The sequence below is a fragment of the Cardiocondyla obscurior genome, linkage group LG03 (assembly GCF_019399895.1).
Source record: "Cardiocondyla obscurior isolate alpha-2009 linkage group LG03, Cobs3.1, whole genome shotgun sequence".
In the NCBI taxonomy this organism is placed as follows: domain Eukaryota; kingdom Metazoa; phylum Arthropoda; class Insecta; order Hymenoptera; family Formicidae; genus Cardiocondyla; species Cardiocondyla obscurior.
The window spans coordinates 6,607,368-6,633,352 of record NC_091866.1 but is presented as its reverse complement, the minus strand read 5'-3'; the positions used below and the strand labels follow the sequence as shown (position 1 = coordinate 6,633,352).

Here is a 25,985-nt window from a genome sequence, read left to right as displayed (position 1 = left end):
CTACAGAAAATATTTACGTTTTCGTTTTCAGGGACATCTATATCAGTTCAGGGCACTTCCCTTCGGTCTGGCTTCAGCACCATATTTATTTTCTAGGATTCTTAAGCCAGTTTTGTACTCTCTTAGGAAAGAGGGTCTATTCTCTGTGGCCTACCTAGACGACTTCCTACTCATAGCTCCGGACTTTGACAGATGCTCTGTTAACGTCTCTACGACCTTAAATCTTTTATCAGAATTAGGTTTTCTGGTTAATAGAGAAAAGAGCGTTCTCATTCCATCTACCTCTTGTAGATTTCTGGGTTTTTTATTTGACACCAGATCTTTCTCAATTGCTATTCCACCAGATAGAAGGACTCATCTCTTGAAGCTTACATCTGCATTCTTAAGTAAAAAATCTTGTAAGATTCGTGAGTTCGCCAGTTTTATTGGCTCATTAGTTTCTGTTTGTCCGGCGGTTCTTTACGGCATTTTACACACTAAGCTTCTGGAAAGAGTGAAATTTCGGGCTCTACTTGACGCGGATGATAATTTTAATGCCCAGATGACGCTTCCTGTGTCTATTAGAGAAGACCTTATCTGGTGGAAGGATAATTTTGAGGATAACTCGCAGATTAATAAGATTAGACCGGGTAATTTTGGCTTGACTATTTTTTCGGACGCTTCCACTTCTGGATGGGGCGCTGTCTGTGCTGATAGCCGTACTCATGGTTTTTGGTCTTCTGGAGAAAAACAATTCCACATTAATTATTTGGAGCTGTTGGCAGTTTATCATGGCCTGAGATGCTTTGCCTCCCATCTCTGCCATGTTAATATCCTGTTAAGGATAGATAATGCTACGGCTATAGCATATATTAATCGTATGGGTTCTGTTAAGTTCCCGCATTTATCTGATCTTTCTAGGAAGATTTGGCTCTGGTGTGCAGATCGGGACATTTTTCTCTTCGCCTCCTACATACCTTCTTCCCTGAATGTTGAGGCGGATGCTGAATCGAGAGTGAATTCAGAGGAAACCGAGTGGTCCCTGGGAGCAGCGTACTTTAGGGAAATTAATTCGGCCTTTGGGCCCTTTGATATAGACCTCTTCGCGTCGTCTATTAATAAGAAATGTCCAAGGTTCGTTTCATGGCTCCCGGATCCTGAGGCTTGGGCAGTCGATGCTTTCTTGTTAGATTGGGGCAACTTCTTTTTCTATGCTTTTCCCCCCCTCATTTTGATTCTGAGGGTTTTACGGAAAATAATTTCAGATAAGGCAGAGGGAGTTGTGGTTGTCCCTTGGTGGCCGGCTCAACCTTGGTTCCCTCTATTCAGTAGACTCTTAATTGAACCTCTGGTCTCCTTTGGACCCAATATTAATGCATTGTCTTCTCCTTTTAGGGAGTTTCACCCAGCCTGGAGAAGGATTTCCCTGGTGGCAGCGAGATTATCTGCAAAGCCTTTAGGTTAAGAGGCACTCCATCAGTAGCTATAGAGACCACCTTGGGATCCATTACGCCATCTACAATTGCCCAATACACTAAACCACTCAGGTTGTGGTAGAATTTTTGTTTAGAGAAACAGGTAGACTGTTTTTCACCACCAGTATCGGCTTTCCTAGAATTTCTCTCGGACAGACTGCTAGAGGTTTCCTCCTATTCGACGCTTAATTCCTACAGATCGGCGATCTCTCTAATTTCTAATAATGATATCGGTTCTAACCCTCTAGTAAGGAGGTTCTTTAGGGGTGTTGCTTCACTTAAACCGCAACGCCCGCGATACGACTTTATTTGGAACCCGTCTCCGGTTATCGAGCATTTGGCGACAATATACCCCTACGAGGACGTTCCCTTGGAGATTATCTCCAGAAAATTAATTACTCTTTTAGCTCTAACCACTGCCCAGAGGATGCAGACTTTAGCGGCCATTCGAATTTCCAACATTAGATTTTCGGATAGTTTAACGATCAAGATCCCAGATAAATTAAAGACTTCGGGAGTGGGGAGGTCTCAGCCCTTCCTTTCATTTAAACCCTTTAAGGAGCGCCCTGAATTATGTGTCTTTTCTCTCACTAGACACTATATCGAATTATCTCGAGAAGTTCGGGAAATTGGATGTGACCCACTCTTTATTTCCTGTCGTAGACCTTACAAACCAGTGTCTTCGCAGACTCTAGGACATTGGGTGAAGAGCGAGCTGGGAGCTGCTGGGGTAGATGTATCAATCTTCTCAGCACATTCCACCCGCCATGCCGCGACCTCGCTTGCGGCCAGTAAAGGGATTAACCTGGAAGAGATTAGACGAACTGCGGGATGGACTAAATCTTCAGATGTTTTTGCAAGATTCTATAAGAGACCTATTCTTAAGGAGAATTTCCAGTCGGCCATTCTTAGTATTAACGAATGATTTATTTTCTTTTCTCAGGCTGTACTAAGTGTATTTTCTTTTGTATTCTCCTTTTATTTTCGCAGATTGCGTTAAATATATTTTCTTTCTTTTTGTGTGAGCAAATTCTAGGTTAAACAACTACGATTATCCATCCGGACGAGACGTCGCATAATTGATGAATTGAACGAACTTACCTTAGTGAAGTTCGATTACAATTATGCTAGTCTCGTCCGGATGGAGACCCACCACTACCCACCCCTTTTTTGCTTTTCGAATTTGCTGGGTTAAACTTATGAGGTTTGCGGCGCCACACGCGGTGAGGGCCACGGTTGTGGCGCCATCTTTGTTTTTTCCTGTTAAATTTGTCCTGTTGATTGCTAAGCAGCGGAGCGCTACTACGATTATCCATCCGGACGAGACTAGCATAATTGTAATCGAACTTCACTAAGGTAAGTTCGTTCAATTCATCAATCTTAATAGTTTGTGACTTGTTTCTTGAAAACAGTCGCAAAATTCGCGAAAAATTGCTGAGAGCTTGGAACTACTATTAACATAATATGCCATTTTTTAAATAAAATTCTTGTAAACATGAGGTAAATTATCACATGCAACATTTGCAACCAACACAATAGAATGACACGAACATGAAAGAGTTAATATTTTTGAATTTATTTCTTCAAGCTGTGTTTTAAATAATAAATTTTTTTCTTTTATTACAGCTGCATTGTCGCATGATAAAGTAACAATGTTTTGAAACGGAATTTTTAATTTCCACATTTCTGTTTTAAAAGCATTAAATAATTTCTTTGCACTGCAATCTTTTGCATCTAAATTTATTAATTTTACCAATTGCGAATGAATATTTAGTGTTTCTGGATCAACGTATCAAACGTGAAACGTCATCCATTTTTCATTTGTAATATCTGACGTTTCATCTATAAAAATTGTAAATTTCGTATTTTGTAACGTTTCTACTACGCGATTTGTCTCGATTAGAGCTAAAACGTTCAAAATTATATTCGAACATTTTGTCGTGCTTAATTTCATACTTTTCAAGACTTTGGAATCTTTCCCTACATCTTGAAAATAATTTAGAATTATTTTGGCAGTATCAAATAAATTATTTTTGTCAGCAATTAACGCGGCATATTGATTTTCCGCTATTTTTTTTTCGATCTTCGAAAGACAAAAATGTTTTATTATGTTCTGTGCGTTTGTTTCTGCATACTCTGCGTTTGTTTCTTCATACTCTTTTAAATTATCAATGTGCGTTTTGGATTCTGCATGTCAATAAATATTTCTTTAATTACACATTTAAACAATTTCTTACAAATAGTACAAAAATATGCATTTTTGTCGTCAGGTACTTCACGCAACCAAGGCTTAAATTTTGGATTATCAAGTCATTGTTTTTGAAAACTTCTATTTTTTACAGACTTTTTGTTAGTACCTTCCTCTATTGAAATACAAGAACTACTTGATGTATTATTTATTATATTATTTTTATGGCATGCAAATTGCATATGCCTAGAAACATGTGACGAATAACATGACATATTTTTATTACATATAAAACAATGAAAAAGACTATTATCATCAGGTACTCTACCTATCCAAGATTTAAATCAATCGTCAGAAAGCCAACTGTCCAAAAAATTTGCATGACTTTCTTTCTTGCGCCATCACGGATGCTTCCATTTTAATAAAAAATTATAATTTTAACAAAAAATGTAAAAATATAAATAATTCTAAAATATACCTTATTACAGCTTATCACTATTGCACCATTAAATCCTAGCTTATAATTTATACTAAGACAACAGCGTTATTAAGAGGCATGGTAGTGCCTCGCGCCAAGTATAGGCGCAGCGAGGTATATTGATTACAACTATGTTCTTGATTCGCTGTACACCCCACAAAACAATTGTAAATTTACTATCTACTAATCGTACACTCACATTCGCAAAAATACGCGCCCGAAGAATCTTAACTAAACATCTAGATTCTAAATTACGGTAATAAATAAGATACTATATGATATCAACACAATACTTATTTGCGTTTTTGACGGTGCACGACTGACCGAAGAACCCGATTTTGTTATTAGTTTTCAAAATTCCAAGCAAAATAGCGAAATTAGCGAAGTGGGTTGGCTATCGCATAATTTCAGAACGTATAACGAAATGCCATTCGATAGTTTGAAAAAATTAAAATCAAAATGAACCAATGGTCAGTCGTACGTATGTTGACTTCTCTGCTATTGGCGTTCACGTCGTTAAAGTTGATTGACGTCACTAAACGACTGCAGTTGCGACGTCGTTGACCGATTCGACGACGGCCACCGCACAGCGCATTGAAAAAGAGTGAGAGAGAATGAACGAGTGAGAGCAAGAAATTAATGCAATATATTTTTATGTTCTACCCGTTCTAACAATTCTGTAAATTAAAAATTGATGGACTTCTGAAATTGGTGTTTTCTCGATTTTTATGCCTCTCCGTGGATTTGTATATCATAACGTGCTATTGAAGAATCCCATAGTTAAAGTTGGCGGAAATGGATATTTATGGCGAAAATCATAAAAAACTATAAAACAATTTTTTACGTTTATCTTTCGAAATACTGCAAATTTTAAAAAAATGTTTCAAACAAAAGTTGTAGAGCTCGTTAAGATACACATTTTATGTTCTATACATTTTTGCCGTAAAACAAATATTTACTTAGAAAATTAAATATAAAAATATTTACAAGCGTAAATGTAGGTTTGCCCCTAGGCAGTCGGGGAAGGTGGGTGAAACGTATAAGCGTAAACGTAAGTTTGCCCCTAGGCTGTCGGGGGAAGGGGGTGGGACGTATTTACGCTTTAAACGTTAAATTCCTATGTAGAACCGTACATAGTAAATAACGTAAAATGCCAAAAGTGGGTTGAAACTCCTTACAGGGGGGCCTCACGACTTAAAACTAACCTAACTAACAAGAGAGAGTCGCGCTCAACGGAACACCGATTTTCATCAAACTCACAGGGTTTGAAGATTGATGTTCTTAGTAAAACGTGGTAAAGCCATACGACGCACTACTCAAAAATATGAGAGAAAAGTTAGTTTAAATATTTCTTATGTCTTGAAGTACAGAAAAGTTAAACCTATTTTCGAAGCAACGTGGTAATCCAGAGCGGGCGACTCAGGTCTAGTAAGCGTAGAATCACTGGTTCGATTCACGTTACGTATTTTTTTTTTTTTTTTTAATTTTTACATATTGGTATGAAATTGTAGAATTGAACAAACTTAGTGAAGTTTGATTGCAATTATGCTTGTCTCGTCCGGATGGATACATGTAGTAGCGTTTCGCACTGCGTTGCTCACAACAGGTTAGTTAAACCCAAAAAATGAAGATAGCGCTACACTCGCGCGGCATGTGCGCCGACCCTGCGCGCATACCGATCCCGCTTCATTAGTTTAACCCACATATACAAATCTGAAAATTTCTGGGAGTTGGGCGGGAGGAAACCTCCATCCGGACGAGACAAGCATAATTGCAATCGAACTTCACTAAGTTCGTTCAATTCTACAATTATGCCCCGTCTCGTCCGGATGGATATATGTAGATGTTTAACCATCAGATTTGTATCCGGCTCGAAGGACCAAATGTATAAAAATAAGATATTACAAAAATTTATGAGTTACGCCGCGGGGATGTTTACGCGGTCGTGGCCGGTTAAAATAGCACGAAAAGGCGTATTGTTATATCCTGAGCCCCTGGTAACAGAAGGCTCAAGAATAACGACGAAACCTTGCACGCGCGCGACAATTTAGCAGGATCGGCAAAATATCGCCGATCAAGGTAACCCGACATTTCCGGCCGGGACGCGACGCTTCGAGAACATTCGCGGTTACCACCCGCGAATCTGCTGATTGTAAGATTTTCGGCCTAGCAACAGCAAGGCATATATATGGGCAACCGCGGCCCGAGCGAACAGTCGCTATTAAAGATCAAACCGCGTGGCGTCAAATGCTGTAATTAAGAAGGAAGAAACAATACAGTGCTACAAATAATCAATTATTGTAACCCGACAGCGCATGCTGGTCATTGACCACCGCATGCGCCACATTTTTATATACAACTCAGCAGATTGCCAAACTGTTGGAATCTGCTGAGCCTAAGAATCCGTCTTGTCAGCCTTTCGACATCGCGCGCTATCAGCAGAAGGCAGTAGGGCACGCGGCCACTTCCTTCTGCTATTTCGCTGACAAGACCGAAAATAATAATATATAATGCACGAGCTCCGAAGCTCGTGCAAGTCAGTCGGAGTATACGAGGTAGCGTTCCGTAACTCCAACGCCGAGATTCAAGGAAGAATAAATACTTCAACGATTGTATCAAATACCAATAATTTATTTACTACCAACTCTATCCGGAACGTGTATATTCGGAGGACGGACCTCGTGCACCGCTCCGGTGCAACAAATTGGTGGCAACGGTGGGATCCGCCCCCGAAGAAAAGGCTCCCTACATTTTCGCCCTTACACAGCCCGGTGCTGTTGGTAATATACGGCTGAAACAGAAAGATAAACACGGTGAGGACAACGTCAACGATAAAGACAGCCAAGCAGCTCACGTTACAGTACCCGCCAATACACAAGCATAAGCAAAAGGAAAGACCAAGCAGAAGACAACATGCATTCTATACTATTAATGTAAGTGAACGAAAAAACTTTTCTTACAAAACCGAACGACTGACTTCCTGTTTTTGGCAGACGCTATAGACAAACGCGACCGCGAATAACGCAGAATACGAAAATTTGAAAATTAAAATGTCGCGAAAGCACGCTGCGAAACCTACTGCCACATGGCATGCGGACGTTTTTAATGATTCGAGTGACGAATTTGACGACGATCCGACAGGAGCAACGTACGAAAATATTGAGAGACCCGACAGACAAACGCGTCCCTCCGCACAAATAACTATCCGCACAGCTAACGAAAAAAATTTTATGCTGACAATTACTGACAAAGGACACGAGACTGAAAATCCCGGACCTTCGGGAAGTGCAAATCCGCCTCAAGAAAATACAGAGGAAGAAGAGCGATCCGAACACGCTCATTCCTCGCCTATCACGAACTCGAAACCCGAGATCTCGCAAAACGAAACCACTCTCATGCTACTAGAAGCCATGCAAGAGATAAATAAAAGAATGGATCGACTGGAAGCCAGTCGTAACGCGCCAAGAACCGAATTACAGCTTACGCGAATGATAGATCAACTACCACAAGAGGACGATGACGAGGACGCTAGACTTACACTCGATCAGTCGGATGAATTTATATCATTAAAAGAAGCAGTTAAGATAGTCCCGACCTTTTACGGAGACGCAAGAGAGGTCCGCGATTTTACGCGATCCTGCGAATTCGCCGCGCGTAGAATCAAACCAACGCAAGTAAAGTTATTACTAGCCGAAGTATTATATACAAAATTAAGGGGACGCGCCCTAATGCGATTTGAAACTAAGAAAATAACAAATTTCCGGCAATTTATAAAAGCAATAGAAGAAGCATATTTACAAAAGGAAGAAGTTGTACACTTACAAGTCGATTTCCTTAAATTAAAACAACGAGCAGGCGAAAACGCCCAAGCATTCGGAGCAAGAGCAGACCGACTAACTACGTACTTATACGACGCATTGAGTGATGATACCGCATACTCGCACGAACAAAAATTAGGTATATGGAACTCTCTACAAAAGCAAGTGCTGGTCACATATGAAAACGGGTTGCATCCTCATCTCCAAACAATTATACGTTCCCGCAATTACACGACCCTCTCTGAGGCAGTCGCGGGAGCCACAATTGAAGAACGACAACGGGGAACCCCCGCGCGGGTTTATTCGGAACACGAAAAATCATACCCACCAGTAAATTCACGGAGTAATATAAATTGCCAGAAATGCGGAAAACGAAGACATACGGGACGCGAATGTAAAAATAGCCGCCACGCAAACCGATTCTCGTTACCGCGAGCCGACGCAAACGAAAAGGTAAATACGACCGCGAAATATTGCACGCATTGCAAAATCAACGGGCATATACGCGAGAACTGCTGGCAGATCCACGGACGACCAACGGTCTCGCGTAACCCGACCCGCGCCACGCGCGAAGCATCAAGTAACCGTAGAAAACGCGAAGTTAATACCACGACACGAGCATATACACAAGACGCCGGTAGCAGCGACAAAGAGAGATACTCGACAACGTGGGCTACGCAAACGGTAAGGAAGCATCAAGTGTCGCAAATGCTGACACAGGAAAAAGCGCGCGGGCTAAAATTAATCACTTTACCAGTAAAAGAAGCGAAGCAAGGGAAAATAACTTTCCTATTGGACTCAGGTGCAACCATAACAATAATAAAAGTGGGAAAATTGAAAGAAAATACCCCCTTAAATGAACACAAACTAACATTAACCGGCGTAACCGGACACAAAGCAATCACGCTAGGACGAATCAAAGCCACAATTAATTTAGGCCGAACAGAAATAATACATAAAGCACATATCGTAAAGGATAATTTCCCCGTGGATTATGAGGGAATACTAGGGATGGATTTCCTGGAAAAACAGGGAGCAATATGCGATTTGAAAAGGGGCACTCTGACGATGGGCAACGCCGTATTTAAGTTAATGCCGTACGAGCAGATCCTTCTGCCACCTCGCAGCGAAACAATTTGCCGAGCCATCACCGATACCGACCACATCGGAATCATTCAGGCGAAAGTATGTAAACCTGGAGTATTTATGGGAAGTTGTCTAGTTAAACCCATAAATAATATCTGTCTGGTAAGTATATTAAATACTTGGAACAGCGAAATTGTCTTTAGCACGCCGAACGTCGATATAAAAAGAATTAAAAACGCTGACGCAGAAGAGATACTCGTGTTGCGCGGAACGCGTGACTCGGAGCTCGTACAGTCACGACAAAAAAGATTGAGAGACACATTACGCACCGAGCATTTAAATGAGGAAGAAAAGAAGTCACTATTAGAAATGTGTGATAATTTTTGTGACACATTCTACTTAGACGGAGATACCTTAACATGTACTAACGCGGTAGCACATAAAATCTCCATGGATGAAAAGGCAAAACCGATAAATAGTCGACCATACAGACTGCCTGAACGACATAAAACAGAAGTAAATAATGAAATACAAAAAATGCTGCAAGAAAAAATAATACAGGAAAGTACCAGTCAATGGAATGCGCCCATTTTGGTAGTACCGAAAAAAGCCGACGAAAATGGAAATCCCAGAGTTCGGATTGTGGTGGATTTTCGGAAATTAAATGAGATCACAATTGGAGACTCATTTCCGATTCCTAACATCATAGACATCCTAGATCAACTAGGACAAGCAAAATACTTTTCAACGTTAGACTTAGCATCGGGATATCATCAGATCCCGATGCATGAGATGGATCGGAACAAAACCGCTTCTCAACAACTCTGGGGCATTACAAATTTAATCGTATGCCATTCGGGCTAAAGAATGCACCAGCCACGTTTCAACGGCTGATGAATGCAGTCTTATCTGGTTTACAAGGCATCAAGTGTCTGGTATACCTTGATGACATAGTAATTTACGGCCCTACTCTCCACGAGCATAATAAACGGCTAAAAGAAGTTTTCAAAAGGCTAAGAGCACACAATTTAAAATTACAACCAGGGAAATACGAATTCCTATGAAAAAAAGTTCTGTACTTGGGACATATAATAGCAGAGGACGGAATACGGCCCGACCCGTCTAAAATATCCGCCGTAAGAAATTATCCGACTCCGAAAAGAATCAAAGATATTCAATCTTTTATCGAATTGTCCGGATACTATAGGAAATTCATTGCTAACTTCTCGAAAATAGCAAAGCCACTAACGAATCTAACCAGAAAAGGCCAAGAATTTAAGTGGGAGATAGAGCAGCAGCAAGCATTTGAAATGCTCAAAGAAAAATTAACTACCGCTCCGGTATTAAATTACCCAGACTTTGCGAAAAAATTTTTAATTACCACAGACGCCTCCGACCAAGCAATCGGAACTATACTTTCGCAAGGTGAAATCGGAGAAGACAGGCCAATCTCTTATGCAAACCGCATATTAAATAAAGCGGAAAAGAATTACACAACGACTGAAAAAGAATTACTAGTAATTACTAGCCATCGTCTGGGCCGTCAAACATTTTAGGCCATACATCTACGGAACCAAATTCACCATCATTACGGATCATAAACCACTAACCTGGCTTTTTAATGTAAATGATCCAGGGTCGCGATTAATCCGATGGCAACTAAAATTAGAAGAATATACGTACGAAATTCTACATAAGGCAGGAAAGAAAAATACGAACGCAGACGCGCTCAGTAGAAACCCGCCGCTCGAAAAAATTGTCAGCATAAATACAACCGTTGAAACACGAGAATATACGACAGAAGAAAAAGAAAAAATTTTAAAAGAATATCACGACTCTCCACTGGGAGGACACCAGGGAGTATCACGAACAATAAATCGATTGAGATTAAAACATAACTGGCACGGACTAACAAAGGATGTCGAAAAATACATAAAGAAATGTGAAACATGCCAGAAAAATAAATTAAGTAGGCAAACAAAAATGCCACTGGCAATTACGGATACACCTAAACGATCTTTTGAGAAATGCGCCCTGGATATTGAAGGGCCACTCCCCGTGTCAAACGAAGGGTACAAATATATATTAACGTTTCAAGACGCCTTAACGAAATTTAGTAAGGGATTCCAATTACAAACCAGAAAGCGCTGACCGTGGCAAAAGCATTTATAACGAAGATCGTATTCGAGCATGGGATACCGGAGAAACTACTCACGGATCAGGGGACGAATTTTACAAGCGAAATGTTTAAACAAACCTGCAAATTACTAAAAATTGAAAAAATACAAACAACCGCCTACCACCCTGAAACAAATGGTGCGTTGGAAAGATCGCACAGAACGCTCGCTGAATATCTAAGGCATTATCTAAACGAGGAACAAACAGATTGGGACAAATGGTTACCGTATGCTATGTTCACGTATAATACCACGCCACACACAGCTACAGGTTTCACACCATTCGAGCTAATATATGGACATCAAGCTTTGCTGCCTACAGCAGTGTCAGGCACACCGAAGCAAACGTATTCGTACGGAGATTACGTACAAGAGCTCCGAGAACGACTACGGGCATCAAATTTCTTAGCGCGAGAACACGCTAAGGGGGAAAAATTGAAAGCAAAAATAAACTTCGACATACGAACAAACCCTAAATCATTTAAAGTCGGAGATTCCGTACTATTACACGACGAATCAGTACGGCGAGGGCGATCAAAAAAACTCGACGCGCAATGGGTAGGACCATATGTAATAATAGAAAAACACGGCGAAATAAATTATACAATTAAAAAGGGAAGGAAAACCATTCGCGTTCACGCTAATCGGTTAAAACTATTTATCGAACATTAAGAGGAAAAGGAGATGGCGAGTCGGTAAAACAGGCAGAGAGAGAGAGCAAGCAAAAGAAGAGTCATGCCACAGAGCAAACAGAAAATTGATACCCAGGAGCATTGGATGAGAGGACTGGACGACGGATCAGCAGCCTGAAGGGACGGAGTTCAAAGCCCAAAAGCGGCAAATAAAAATCACCCATCAGCCTGCAAGATGTCGACAGTGCGAGACTCATCCTCGGAGAGCCGCACGCACAGGTCCCGGTCCTCCACCCGGGTGATCACCTCACGCAGCTCGAAGGTGGATGCCGGCGATGGCCCTGGGTCCGGGGCCGCAGACACCCCCGAACGGTAGGCCACCAAAGAATACGGTGGCGGCGGCGATTCGGGGGGCGGCGACCGAAAAGGAGAATCCAAGGCCGGAGGATCAGTATCCGGCGTCCTCGGCTCCACCGGTGACGACATCCGCGAAGATACCTCCGATGGCAGGGGGCTAGATGGTTGACTCTCCGGGGGGAAGGGTGGAAGATGGGAAAACTCCGAAATCTCTTCCACCACTACCCCCGGTAATAAGCTCCCCGCAGACCATCGGAGGGAATCCACCAATGGGCGGCATATACAGAAAAGGCGGCAGCCCCGCGGGTGCCCCCCCGGCCGATGTCGACGGGCCTGCCAAGTGCTCCGGTACTGTTGTCGCCGTAGAGCTAGGCGACAAGGTAGCCACGGAGCACTCCTCGCAGTACCGCGGGCTATAGGTGCTTCGGCACTGCGGGCAAAAATGCAGGCACGCCCGCGACATACTGTGTCCCAAGCACAGGGGGGCAAAGCGGGGCTCGTCGCAACGATAGCACCCCGATGACACGTTCTCACTCACTGGAAACAAGAGGAAATTTATAAAAACTGACCACCATCACACATCACATAGAATAAGGAATTTAATTATATCAAAAAAAAAAAAAAAAAAACACAATAAATAAAAAATTTTTTTTTACTTTTTTAAAAAAAAGGACAAAACGCGGACACGTTCGCGATAGACTGCTCGAGACAGACTAAAGAGTCTCTGAAATTAGAAGGCAGCAATGAAGGAAAGAAGAACTTGAGCCGTGCAAAAATAAAAAGTTTAAATAAGTGAAATTTTAATCGGAATATGCACTCACCTCATTAAAAAGACGTTCCCACTGTAGACGTTGGACACCACGACACTGACAGACACTTCCACATAAGAATATAAAATCAAAACTAACACACAGTAAGAAAGGCTACTCATTTTTCAGACTTGCGTTCACGGTAACGCAAGCCAGGGACATAGGTGAAAACACGGATACACGCACACCACCGTATTCAATCGCCCGGTTTACACACACCCCCGGATTATATTATGAGAGCCAGGGATTTCTGCAAATGGCAACGTCTACATGGAAGTTCGTAATTATGACAGATGTCTCAACCATCGAAGAACGATACAGGAAGATACAAAATTACACGGAAAAAGCAGAAAAACTCTGCGATTACTTCCATGAGGCACACGAAGAAAACATAGGTGGCAAGTGCAACGAGCTATTATATACAGCGCTCGCCGAATACGATAAATAAACAACCGCAATAAACCGGCTGCAAGTTATATATGGGTCCGCAACACAGAAGAGAGGCTTAATTGATTTCGTCGGAAAGGCAGGAAAAGCATTATTCGGCCTGATGGACGTAGACGATGAGAAACAAATCGCGGAACAACTGGAAATACTACACTCGCAACAACAGACTCTGCAACACATCGCAAAAAATCAGATAAAAATTCTGAACACAACGATAGGTCACATCCGAGAAACAGAAAATAAGATGGACCAACATATTAAAAATCTAGCAAACGTGACAGCGGCAGTGAGCTGGAAACTCGACCAGATAACACGCCGACTGTACGCGTTAGATTTCGTGTCTATAGTAAGAACATTAATCACAGACACATTAAATGATGTGCACGACATCACGGATTTCTTGACACATTCAAAACCCGATATGCTAAATCTGCGATTATTCCCGTTAGAAAAAATACTAGCGGAACTAAAGGAAGCCGCAGGAAATTTAAGAAGGGGAAATCACTTCCCATTTCGTATCAACGAACAGAGTTGGTACATCCACGAATACGCAGAGATCAGCGCGTATTATAAAAAAAATGCAATAATAACAATTATAAAATTTCCGATAGTGGGATATGAAAATTTTGAAGTAATGCGAGTCACGGCAATTCCCGTGTATAGTAGTAAAAACATATTCAACGTCATAAATAACGACAACGAAATAATCGCTTTTGACAAAGATAATAATAACTACCTAAAATTAACCGCGACCGAATTAGAAAAATGCTAACGCAGCGACAAACAGTACGTGTGCACTCAAAGCCATCCGATATACCACGCAAAGGCAAATGCCGCGTGCAAAATACAAGCACTCACGAGACCGGATCAACAACCGACGCAGTGCAAAACCCGACACCTCCTATCAAGAGCGACCATATGGATCTCCCTACACGAAGCTCAATCATGGATATTCTCAACTACTGAAGAACAGGAAATTCAGATATTTTGTTTAAACCACCCGAGGAATATTATTAAAATCTATAATACCGGTAAACTTACTATTTTCGGCGAATGTCAGGTAATAACAGCTGACATATCAATACGAACCAAAACCGTGCATGAATCACATATCATGGCACGTTTACCCGCATATAACCTGACACTCGACCGAAAAAACATTATATTAAGAAATCTTCAATTAAAGCAAAATGAGTTACAAAGCAAAACAATTATATCTAACCCGCGAGAGCTACAACAATTAACTAATAGTCTCGACGAGTTAGACAACGAAGTAGATAAGGCAAACGAAATACCTATACATAAAATACTTGTGTACTCTACCAGCGGCGGTACATTCTTCATAACAGTAACCATCATTGTAATCATAACCATCACACTAGTTAGGAAATGTAATAGAAATAAAACTCCTGCCCTTCCGCCGCGAACGCTAAAACCAAAGGTAAAATACTCCGCTGCGACGGAGAACGAAGAAGCATAAAAAATTGTAAATTATAAAAATTATAAATTGTAAAAAAGAAAAAGATTGAGTTAAAAATTCTCACTCTTTTTCTTTTTCCTTCAGGGGGAAGGGATGTTGTAAACCCGACAGCGCACGCTGGTCATTGACCACCGCATGCGCCACATTTTTATATACAACTCAGCAGATTGCCAAACTGTTGGAATCTGCTGAGCCTAAGAATCCGTCTTGTCAGCCTTTCGACATCGCGCGCTATCAGCAGAAGGCAGTAGGGCACGCGGCCACTTCCTTCTGCTATTTCGCTGACAAGACCGAAAATAATAATATATAATGCACGAGCTCCGAAGCTCGTGCAAGTCAGTCGGAGTATACGAGGTAGCGTCCCGTAACTCCAACGCCGAGATTCAAGGAAGAATAAATACTTCAACGATTGTATCAAATACCAATAATTTATTTACTACCAACTCTATTCGGAACGTGTATATTCGGAGGACGGACCCCGTGCACCGCTCCGGTGCAACACAAGAAAAAGTCTATCTTTATTGTCCCGCCGCTCTACACTCTCCGGAGAACGGACCCCACATCACCTCCGTGGTGCAATAGGATGTTATGTTCTTCGTTCGAACAGATCATGCGGAGACACGCGATGAGCACGTGGCCGGTAAATAAAATCTGCACTGAGTGTTTCTTAGATGAGTTCACGCGTGAGTTTTACTATGGATTGAGATCTGTCCGTCTGAATATATTTTAGAGTCCGCACTGAGTTTAACTGAAATCACAATTATATTAATTATGAGGCCAAAACGCTGCGTCGTCTGGTAAGCTACTGAGCACGAGGTTTAACACACCTCGTGCTGCAGGATGATGTCTTCCAGATGATTCTTGGCGTGTTGCACACGGCGAGGATGATCTGGATGAGTTGCACTAAAGACAAAGCGATGAGTGATCTGATGAGTGACACGATGAGTAAGAAATATACGAAAAGCACACTGCATGTCGATGCACACGAGGTGATGCTTGGCACAGCTGAAACGACAATGATAAGACTTGAGCCGGCAACGCCTTCGAGAATCGGAGGCAATAATCGAACGACGGATCGATATCGATCCGTCACCGGCGATCGGCCACGAGGTGCTGCCCCGTGGCGGTAACAATTATCATTATGAATTCAAATCTTTTAACACTTAGGAAAACGAAAAAATATTGCGATATAATTAAAGAAAATCAGTCTTTAATCCACAAGGAGCGAAAATTTACATAAATTAAATTATCATAGAAGCAAATAAAACATTTTTTAATAAAATAAAATAACAAAGAAGCTTCTAACAAATTCTTGCTTAGGACTAAAGAAAGAACACAAAATAAAATTCGAGAAAAAGAAAATAACCTTAAGACTCAAGGTAACTTTAACAGAGAGGCCTGGAAAGAGTTTTCGACTATTGGTCGGTTATAAAAACGGGTGAATATCTTAGATGCGTTACTCCAACCCGCAGTGCGTCTAATTTCATTTAAATTAACGCCTTTCGAGACCGCGAAAGAAGTGGCCGCATGCCGGGTGGAGTGCGCAGAAAAAATATAAATATCTATGCCCGCTGTTCCTAAAACAGATTTCACCCAGCGACCAGGGTGGGTGCACTCGCTCTTGTAAAAAGTGGGGACCGATTTTCAGCGCCTCTATCGCTGTCCCCCCGGAAAAGACGAACTAAAATAGGTCACGTGGAATTCGCGCTAAAATGAAATGAATGCGCGCGCGCGCACATGCTTACTACTACCAGTATTTATATATTTATACATGTTGCAATAAAAAATATAAGCAAAAAGATACTGGAAAAAAACTTTTTATTTTAATTGATGTATATACATAATCAGAATACTTTCTGCAACATCCTACATTTTATATATATGATGACAGTAGAATATTTTCTAAGTCCCAAAGCACTGACAAGGGACTTCTCCAAGCAGTAAAAGTCAATAAAAGATTACCACGCTGATTGCATTCCATGTGATACACATAATTTGTGTTTCTCGTTCGCTTAGGCCACGCTCTAAAAGTTGTATGCCTGTGAAAGAGAAAATAATAAGTTAATTATGCAACAATAATATGCAAAATCCTAAATTAGATTTTGCAAGACATTTTTCCGTCCCACTTTTCAGACTTCGGACTGTCGGATATATAATGAGTATTAAAATATCCGGTGTGGTTAAAAAATGTGATGCACAACCTAATAAACAAGCAACATACTGTTTTTCTCTTATTGAATTATTGATTGGATTATATGTTATATAATCCAACTTAGACAACAATAGGAAAAGAACATCATATGTCGCCCGTTTACAAGTTCAACATGCATTTTCAGCACACATCCATTCATACACATAACAATATAAGTACATCAACGTATAAGTATAACACACGTAACAAACATACACAATTAAAATATGAACATGCATAAACATAAAGTAATACACACATACAACATGCAAATATACAAAATACACATACGTTATACAAATAAAACACTTGATTAAACATTCAAAAGACGTTCTATGACAATATACTCTACCGTGTATCATCGTTGTGCTCCGATGATACACCTATGGTCAGAGCAATTGTGCAACATTCAGACAACTAAACTTCTTCTCAGATGCGACATGTCCTGCGCCTGCTAAGACGCCGCATCTTTCCTTGAACATTACTCCAACCTAAAGGCATACCTTCTTATGTCCTAGCTTATAGGTCATAAAGAAAGTATGACTTCTTTAGGCAGTAATGCCAAGTAGAAAAACCCTACCTATCTCATTTGCTAAACTACACACTCACACTTCATACTTACAATAAATTAACAAATATATAATATATACATACATACATACATGTTATACATACATGCATACAAACATACTTACATTAATCTTATATACATATATAATAATTTTTTTTCTTTTAAGAACAATTCTAATTTTACAATTTACGTTTTCTTTTTAATTCACGAACGTTACACAAATTTTGTAAAAATTTCCCGCGTAAAACTCTACTATCCTTAATATTATTAACAATTTCTGAATCTAAGTTTGCTTCAGTTACAATAAATTTATTTTTTGCTTCGCACCACGACGTTATACTATTAAGTCCGATAACTCTAACCATAACTTTAAAAAAATTTTCTCTGTGTTCATCACATTCTATCCAATCTAACTTTATATTCCAATTATCGAAATGCGTTACTATCATTTTAAATAAATTACGCCAATGACCTTTTATTCGCAACAATTTATTAACCGCGGTAACAATTTGCCTAGCACAAACGGTAAATTCTCGACTCTTGGCACTACTTTCGCAAAACGAGCAATTATCAAGTTCTTTTAAAATTTTTGAAATAATTAATTCCGGATGATCAAAAATTAACGCTATAATAGAATTATCTGTAATGTTATGTTCGGAAATTAAATCTGATTCCTCGTTACTATTATTATTGATATTAATGTTATCATCAAAACGCTAATTATCTACATAATATTCTAAGTTGCATAACATATGATCGTCAACGTTAACTTCACAATTTTCTCCAGCTACAGATACCGATTTTAAATTACTGATTAATAAAGTAATAAAAGATTCTTCGAAATGTTTTGGAATTGGGTTATTGTATCGCGCAGCGTGACTTCTAATTTGGCCAAAAAAGTTTTCTAATGGATCTTGATTACAATAACGCGTGATAAATTTATTAAAGTTCAATTTTTTTTGCAAAATAGACCACAATTTCTGAAACCCGTCTAAAGTTAAAATCCAATTAGCAAGAGTCGGAATCGTTACAAGATTACGCGAAATTTTATCTACGTATTTAATATTTTTTAATTTATGTTTCGCATTCGTCCAAAATTCGTGATGAATACTACCTTCAATAACCGGACTACGTAGCTCGACTTCGTCAGTATTATATTTAGCGCTGCCATTCACGGAATCAAATAAATTGTTAAAGAAATTAATTACTTCAGCTGTTGGTATTCCTTCTTCATGAGAAATTTCCAACTTCTCATCATCGATGTTAACGGTACCTGCAACAAAATATTTATGGTATTATTTACACAATTTATATATCATGTATCTATTTTACAATACATATATTTATGTTAATACTTACATTTAGCTCTGGTTAACGTTTCAATGCAACTAGCCACTGTTCCACTTAATACTTGTGTAGCATATTTGACCCGCATTTTATTAATTTTTTTTTCAAGAATGTGGCGTTTTGTTATTTTTTTTAGTTGTGGACGAATTATATTAATATTTCGATCAATTATCCAGGCCTTCTTAATAACATCCCATGATACAATTTCGTTTGTATTAGTATTGCTTCTGTTGTAATTCAAAATAAGATCTTTTGTCAACAAATTGTTGCGAATACATTTAATAAGATGGGGCGGATCGAAAAGTGGCACAATTTCTGCTTTCCCCACCTCAAAAGTTTGTCCTGTAAACAGAAAAATATTTTAATAAAGTAAATATAAATTATTTGTACTTTTAACATGCAAAAGTGTTATAAATACTTTGTTTTCTATTCTGTAAATCACGTTTCGTGTATGTCTGTTGCAGCAGCCCGTGGATGGCTGCCATATTTGACGACCCTTGATCGCAAACCGTAGCGACAATGGAAAAGCCTGCATTATTAATTTTTGAAACATGCTCCTTAACGCACCGAATGAGTTGAGCGGTATTTGTTTGATTTTGACAAAAACTAAACGATATTGGCATTTTCCAACCCGAAGTTAATCCTCGCAACATAAAAACCAACGCGTGATCTGCCATTTTGCTTGTACGATTGGTGCCCCAATCCTCAAAACCACATATAATATCCTTCCGGATATTATACGTGAGTTTGGGTCGTATTGATACTTCGTCCCACATAAGGATGCTCACTTTTTCCTTCATTGACATATTTTTAGCAATATGCTTCAAATGTCTCAGGATAAAAGGGTTCAACCCAGGGGACAATGGTATCTTATTTAGCACCAATTGCAAAGTTTTAATGGCAGGAATCTGAATAAAAACTTTCCGAAGTCGCCCGTATGCACGCTTTCCCATTGACTTATACAAAGTCAATGCAAGGGTCTTTTGTTCCGCTGTATATCGACGTCCCTGTAACAGAATATAATTTTATATAAGTTCTATACAAAAATAATAAACAGTATATTAAAGCATAAAACAATCAAAATGTGATTAAAAAAACCTCCAAGCAAATCCAAGCAAAATAAACATAATACCACATAATACATAGCCCAAAAAAACAGAAAAAAATAGAAATTAGAAAAAATCACATTCAAAGAAAAAGAATATATAAAAGTAGTAATAAGTAAAAATAGAAAATAGATATACATGCATTTAAAAAATAGAAAAGTTTTTAAGTAGGGAATAAACACGGGTTCTAACCCAGGAGCGTTGAGGGAGGCGAGGGGACGGGGAAAAAAAATCCGCGATGAGAGGAGCGCGGGGAGAGGTAGCCGTAGGTGGGAATAGACGGGAATTTATCGCCCATTCATACCCCCGTCTATTCCACCTCTCTCCCGTCATCACGGCCCTCCACCTCTGAGTTAGAACCCGTGTTTATTCCTATGTTTATTCCCCCTCACAACACCCCGCGCTAGCAACAACCGTTAATATATTATAAATACAAAAAAAAAACTTACGTTTTTAATTTTGTTGCATTCTTTTTATCGGCAACAATTTGCTGTCCGCCAAAACGGATTGTTTTATGTGGGTGCACAAGTTTATCTGCTTATCAAGTACATATATGCGCTTGTCACTCACATGATTTTCAGGAATTGAACGAAGAGTTCTGTTTAATATTAATATTCCGCCACGGCTGCTTTCACGAGATAAGCGATTGTCTAAATATAAGCTAAATTGAGCTAAACTGCGATTTTGGTGTGTACCACACCACACACCGCCTGCACTGAATGGGGTACAATCCCCCAACTCGCGACGCGCAAGAATATGCAGTAGTGACGAACACTTTTCCATTTGAGAGAAATTAGACGTTACACTTGAAAAAATCAGCATACGACTGACAGGCTACAGCTGTGAGCTCACTGCAGACAGTCAGAAAGTAAAACGAAAGCATTTTTTTATCAACAGCAGTCCCGAAGGTGTGACATATACTCATGCGAATCTTTTTACAGCGTTTAGCACGTTTGAAACTTAAGATGCATTTTATCATGCAATGAGAGATTAAGAAATTATTTCATTTAAAAGATGTATCTCGAAAAAATGCGACATATACTTATGCAAATTTTTCTTATAGCTACACGTTTGAAATTCAAGATGCATTCTTGCACATAATGTGAAATTATTTTATATTAAAAATATAAATTTGCAAATATTTTTTTCTTATAAACAATATATTTAATATAAACATTTTGAAATATAATATAAACATTTAAAACATATACTCATGCGAATCTTTCTTTTGAAATTTTTTTATCATTTACTATCCTAAGGTGTGTGACATATACCCGTGCGAATCACTTAAGAAAAAAATGCTGTCAAATCGACACGTGTTAAAAAATGCATCAATATGCAAAAAATGTATATATAAGAGAGGCTGTGAGATGAAAATCTATTCAGTCGTGAAGCATTTAAGTTTTTGCGAGCCAATTTTTATTATAAAAGTTTTGTTTAAAAATGGGTGATTCATTTTATAACGACTGTATAGAAAATCACATTGATGTGACATATCCAGCGATTGGGGTAAGTACTATCATGTAAAAAATACTAACTATTTTTAATGAAAAAAAATGTATCATAATACTTTTTTCAGCGCATATACATAGACAGCGAACCATATCATGAGGTGCAGATTAAGCACATTTTAAAACTAAAAATTCCACGCGTACAGCCCGTAAGTCATCTTTTTTACACAAAATATATTTAAATAATAAAGAATGTAGAAATAAAATAATTTAATTTTTTAATTTTTTAATTTTTAGGGTTGGATTGATCCGGAAGAAATTTGTATAAAAGGATTTATTAATATAAAAAAAAAATATACCATAAAAAATGAACGCCGTTGGGATAGGGAATATAATAAATATATTTGGATGGGCCTCCATGAAGGTGGTGATGTTTTCGGGCTGCGCCGCTTATTCGATATGGAGGAGGACATTACCTTTGCACCGGAAAGTTGGAATTAGGTAAAAATAAATAAATAAATATATATATTTCTTTAATATATTATAATTGTATTTTTTTTATTTATAATTATATATATATATATTTTTCAGCCGCCAAAAACCTGATTTAAATTAAGATTAAGATTAAGATTAAGATTAAGATTAAGATTAAGATTTAGATTAAGATTAAAAATATATATTTTAAATATTTTAATAATTATATTTTATATATTTTATATATTTTATATATATTTGTTAAAAATAAAAAACATAATTTTACATAAAAAATAATTTTTATTTTAATCTTTATAACTCCTCCTGACACAACCACTAATTAAATATTTTAAGGTGCTACACTTTATCACCATCCGCTAACATAAGTTTTTTTATTAAAATTTTTTATAAAAATTTTTTTACAACTTTTTGATGCTCCAGTTAAATATTTTTAAATACATTTTGTAAAGCGCAATGCGTAAGATGATTATTAATAGAATCTAAAATATTTTGTAAGATTCGGCATCTTCATTATCTGCGTCTAAGGTTTCAATGATGTGGTCTTCTCTAACATCGCCGTCGAGCATATCAGCCATGTACGTTTCTCGTATCCTTTGATATAAGATGCTACACTTCATCGCCATCCTCGTTAACATAAATTTTTTTAATCTTTATAATTCCTTTTGGCGCTGCGACCACCAGTTGAATATTTTAAATACATTCTGTAAAGCGCAATGCGTAAGATGATTTCCGCATCGCACGGTATTAATAGTATCTAAAATATTTAAAGATTCAATATCTTCATAATCAGCGTCTAAGGTTTCAATGGTGTAATCTTTTCTAACATCATCGTCGAGCATATCAGCTAACCATGCACATTTCTCATATCCTTTGACGTATATAAGACGTGACACTTCATCACCGTCTACACCTGTTACAGCTGTTGTAATTAATTGTTTTGCCATGTTGTATGGCACAGTTCCTTCTTCCCATGACAATGTGTGATGATATTTTATTGTCCAAGAAATGCATGATTTTTCAGATTGTGTCAAAAAATTCCATGGCACTGGATTTTTAAAGATGTAATGAGTTAGAACAGTACCCTTTCTTAGCACTGCAACTTCTTTTACAATAAATCGCCGCCTAATATTAAAACCTTGAAGATCAACAAACGTTGGCGCAATCATGATGAACGCGTGTTTGAAACAATAATGATGTGTAGATAAAATTGTTTCTTTATATATGATAAAAACTGCTGATATAGCAATTTTTATAAGACCTTGCGCACAACGTTATACAGTGGACTATATTCAACTATGCGATCGTGTAAAATAAGACAATATGCGGTTGTATTTGCAGGAACATTTTCCTTGCAATCAAATTCTAATCGCACGTCTACAGTGGCGCTTTTGATTGACTCGTTCTGTCGAGAGCAATCGATAACAACAAATGGTCCATATGATAGAAATGCTGCTACATTGCAAAAAGCCTCATAAGAACTGTTGCCATAATAAGCTTTACGAAAACGTATATACATATCATAAAGAATGGCGTATCTTTTTTTGTCAAAATCTAAATTCAGATCATCATATGGATAATATTCAGAGTTGAGAAAAAGTTTCACATTCGTTAATTTACAATCATCAAAAATGGTTGATTTTTTAGACATAACGTTTTTGCGATCGGTTTGCAGAGCAAAGATAACGTATCGAGGTTTTTCAAGTTGCGTTGCAGCCTTGACGGCCCAAGAATGTTTTGTAGTACTCTGCAAAAGAGGATATTCATACAAATCCCATGAGCGAAAAGTCATGCTTAAATATCGCCCACTATCCAAAGTTCGCAGCATGGATAATTTATTGACCTCATTTAATATGACATAAGACATTCGCCACTGTATTTTATGCAATTCAATTTCTGGCTCTAATTTCGAATCTCCAATAATGGAATTATTATCATTGCGAGCGCGTATTAAAATTAATTCATGGCGAGCGTTGACAACCACTCGTTTATAATCTTCACAGAAACCTAACAATATACTGAGGGGTACACAAAAATTAAAGAATCCTTCTGACGTAGTTGATGTTTCACTCCATCCAGCATTTTGCAGCATCACAGCATTATCAGATGTTAGCGATATATAATTTTTAAGAGTGCTAGTTATTCCAACGTTTCTGTTGCGATCAATTTCTACACCATTGAGTTCATAACGGATTCCATCGAACATAAATGCTACACAATTATTTCCTAGCGCAGCTGTTAACTTATCGTCAGGTTTTTTTATTTTTATTTTTCCCTCAATATAGAGAAAACTGTCACATGGCAACGTATACAAATCCTGTTGTTGTATTGGTATCCGTATTTCATCACTATATCCAAACGTTGTGTTAGCATATGGGTTGTACGTATGAATTTCAATTTTAACAATACTATTGTCAAAGATCGGCTTATCATCAATAATCAATATATCAGCCATTTTAGATGTTGCACACAATGAAGCCCAATGATTTTAAAAATTCTACGTTTGATGTAGTAAGTTTTTTCTTCAATAATTGAACCCCTTTGGTGGAAGCTGTGTATTTAGTTTGTCTCACGTTCAATGTTTTATTCAAAACGAGCATCTCACACTAAAGTCGTCTCCGCACATGCAGTCTCACGGTAATTTCTTCGCCACGAAAATCAAGCAATCGTCCGTTCTGATCTACAATGCGAATCGTCAAATCAGTAACGCTTCGTACGACGACTGGAAGGTAAATGATCTGTGTTGGAGTTTCAGATATCTTATATCCGGGTGGAACCTTAGGTGAAAATTCATGTATTGTATGTACACGTTTTCCATTACTGTATGCACCCCCCGTTACACTGCATTCAATGCGAATAACATTTACATTGATAATTTGTATCGGTGCGTCCGATTCATGCCAACGTAACGGCTCGAGTATGCGATCTGATGAAAATCCTAACAACTATCCAATGTTGCATGGTTTGGTGAAATTTATTTGATAAATACACTTAATCTCGCTTTTCATCGTATTGTTATTAGATTTAATCGTTAAAGGATAATCTTTTTCATCATTACCATATGAAATCATGTTCTTTGCAACATCATTGATATGAAGCTCGTCGAGCGTACGTTTTAGATATTCGGCAATATCGCACAGTTCATACGAGCCGTCGGGAATGGTAATACTTTCTCCATCATTATCATCATCAGCATTATCGAAATAGAATGTATTATTTGATGAGTTTACATTAGGAATTGTAAAATACGTTTCAAAATCAGCCAGCCCGAGTTCATATTCTCCATCGCTTAAATCTATAGCGGGAAAGTAGCTCACCGCGAGGATACTACTTTTGCCCGATAACGTGAGCGTCAGCGACATGTTTGATACTGAGTTTACAGCGCATAATGTTTGTTCTTAAATTGTGTATCAATCGTCTGTAGAAACTGTAGACACAATTGCCCACAGTTGTTTTGATTATATCGTTGATATAGTAAGCGATTATATTCAATTTGTGTTGCATCATTCCCCAGATATCGAGCAAGTTCTTGTGGCGGTCGAAGATTACCAAAACTATCAAAATACATAGCGCGATTTCCTCTTTTTGCATATGCCACCCAGTGGGTACCTAATCCTTCAACTTTATCTAAATTCACAATACCGTTCTCGTTTTGATGTATTCCCCCAATCAGTAAAGTGTCACGCATAAAAACGCCTCTAAAATATGGAATGCGCATGTGTTTCGCTAATTGTCGCAACTGTATATCGGTAGTAGCACCTTTGGGAAGTTTTAACGTCTCATCGGCGTTTTTTTTTTTCCTTTCTTATTTCCATTATTTTTTCAAACTCCACCACCACGTTTGTATGGAGCGAGATAAACACCGCGACCTTCCATGGCGTAATTGTGACGTTTCATTTCT

General features: G+C 38.5%; 1 protein-coding gene across 1 annotated transcript in view; it reads left to right on the top strand.

Annotated features, from left to right (window-relative positions):
* LOC139101421 (uncharacterized) overlaps window positions 1–25,985 on the top strand; it is a 164,765-nt gene that overhangs the window by 97,245 nt on the left and 41,535 nt on the right. The gene's annotated exons all lie outside the window — the stretch shown is intronic.